The sequence below is a fragment of the Hibiscus syriacus genome, unplaced genomic scaffold (assembly GCF_006381635.1).
Source record: "Hibiscus syriacus cultivar Baekdansim isolate YM2019G1 unplaced genomic scaffold, ASM638163v2 tig00110943_pilon, whole genome shotgun sequence".
In the NCBI taxonomy this organism is placed as follows: Eukaryota; Viridiplantae; Streptophyta; class Magnoliopsida; order Malvales; family Malvaceae; genus Hibiscus; species Hibiscus syriacus.
In genome coordinates, this window is record NW_024062924.1 from 1562670 (window position 1) to 1565318 (window position 2649).

Genomic DNA, 2649 nt, shown 5'->3' on the forward strand with positions numbered 1-2649 from the left:
TTTTTTCGTTAAACGGCTCCCAATCGGAGCAAATCTAAAATAATACCTTCGGCTTTCGAAGGTTTGGTGAGATCGGCGACGGTTGTGGTTCTCCGATGACAGGGTAAGCTTCTTTCCTCTCTTTTCTTTTTTTTTTTTTTGCTGCGGTGATGTGACTGAGATCGTTGGTATATTTGTTTTTTTTTCTTTCTCTGTTTTTTTTCATTCTCTGTCTCTGTCTCTGGTTTGTCCCCTTTTTTTTTCAGGTTCGGGTGGTGGCTTTTATAGCCACCACCGTTGTAGCCGTCGGACCGGTCCGAAGAGGGGGTCTCGGTGAGTCACCGGACTACCAGTGGTGACTCACCCCGTAGCCTTGCATGGGACGGCTGGCGTTGATCTTCTGGAGTCTTCATTTGGGACGTGGCAACGGCGGAGGCGGCGAGAAAACTGTCGGCAGCCGCGTGGAAGCTGGGGCGGCGCGCGTGGCCTAGGGTATCAAACCCTAGGGTTCCCTCTGGAGCCATCTGGACCGTTGGATCGTGCCAGATCCAACGGTTGTGATGAGGCGGCTGGTTAGATTAGGGTTAGGAAACCCTAACTGGAAACCCAAATGTTTAGGGTTTCTGGTTTGATTTGGACGGTTATGGTTGGTTTGTAACTGGGCCGGTCCAATTGTAATTGGTATTATTATTATATATATATAGTTTAATGTATAATAATAATAATAATAATAATAATGATAATAATAATAATAATAATATTATATAATAAAATATAATGGATAAAAAATTATATCTTCAATGGCTTATGGGCAATGTGGGGCTTTTGCTTTGTTCTGTGGTAAGGAAAGAGGTGGGAGTAATTCAAGTATGATTTGACAACTTACTATGTTCGAATGACTTGACTTGCGGTAAAAATAGTCAAAGTAAAAATAAGTATAAAATATATTATTTTTTTAAGTACTTAAACTATTTTTTTTGTCAAATTAAGTCCTTAAATTATTATATTAATCATTTTTAACTAATAAGATGTTGACATCATATAAAATTAGGTATTATTTTGGTTCAAAAAATAGTTTAGGTACTTAAACTGGTGATATAGTAATTTAAGTACCTACACTACAAGAAATTATATTATTTCAACAAAATTATTATTAAAAGTAAAAAATTGTCACGATATTTTATTCTTACCAATTTTTTGTTATCATGTTTGTTAGAACAACATTGTCATGTAAAGTATATTGTGACAAAAATTAGAATGATCATCCCCAGTTAATTTTTGTTAACATCAATTAAATATTTGATATAATCACACATTTGATCCCTTTTATTAATATTCTCAATTTAGTCATTTTTAATAAAAAATAATTTTTCGAGGTGAGTCAATTTTTGAGCTTCTGTTAAATTTAATTATAAATATTTATAATTATAATATTTGATTCCAATTTAAATGATATTTTAACCATATACAATACATGTGTATTCTTAAAAAAATTCATATGTGATATAAATTTATGATACAAAGTCTATAGACTGACTCAAACTTGAAAATCAATCAACTAATTACTAAAATTTTGAGTTAATGAAGTTATTCAGGTTGTATTTACAACTTGGTTTGAACTTGAAATATTTTCAAGTCGAGTCGAGTTTTTGAAATTACAACTCAAAGTTATTTTGAGTCAAGTTTCAAGAGTAGAGTCGAAAAAAAAATCAGTTTTTTGAGTCGAGTCGAATTTCGCTCACCCCTAATGTCACGTGTCACGTTCGATTGGAGGATTAACTTTCATAAACCCGACTTGACTCGAAAAAAATTTAAGTTCAAACCTTGTTGTAAAATAGAACGAATAAATCAAAAAATTTAGTAATTATTGGATTTTTTTCAAGTTTGATTTGAATATCTCGGCTTTTTATCATAAATGTATATCACCTATGAAAAAATATGAAGAAATACACATGTATTGTATATGGTTATAAAAGATCATTTAAATTGAATATTATCAGTACTTAAATTATATTATAAGTTAATTTTGGTGTTTCAATTCTTTTTGCTAAATAATATTTTTAACGTTACACTTTTAGTCTATAGGTTATAACGACCGATAAAAAAACTGTATTTTTACGTATCACACTTATATTTTTTTAAAAAATAGAAAATTAAAATACTTATAAAAAACTGGGAAAAATTAAAAACCCTAATCCCCATCCATCCGTGCCTTCCCTTCCCCAATCCTCCAGCCACAGTTAGCGCGGCTAATCCCCTCCATTCCCCCTGTTTGAACACGACGAACAATTTCTTAAATCAATTAGGATTTGAAATTGATTTTTGATATCCAAGAATTAAGATTTTGATTTAAAGATTTAGGGATTTCGATAGCAATGCTGGGACAAAAGTAGGGAGTTTCGGTCAGTGGCAAGGATCGATAAACGATGATAGTGGAGGCAGGCGAGGAAGGAGGATTGTAATTAGATTTTAGGGTGTTTTGTACTTTTGTAAATTTAGGTTTTTTTTAAAATTAATTAGAAATTTTTAATTTAAATAAAAATTTATAAAGTGACACATTGCAATTAACGATCAAAATTAACAAACCGTTACAATCTATGCACCTAAAACTATAATATTGAAAACGTTAGACACCTATTTTCAAAAACAATTCATTAGACACCTAAAGTT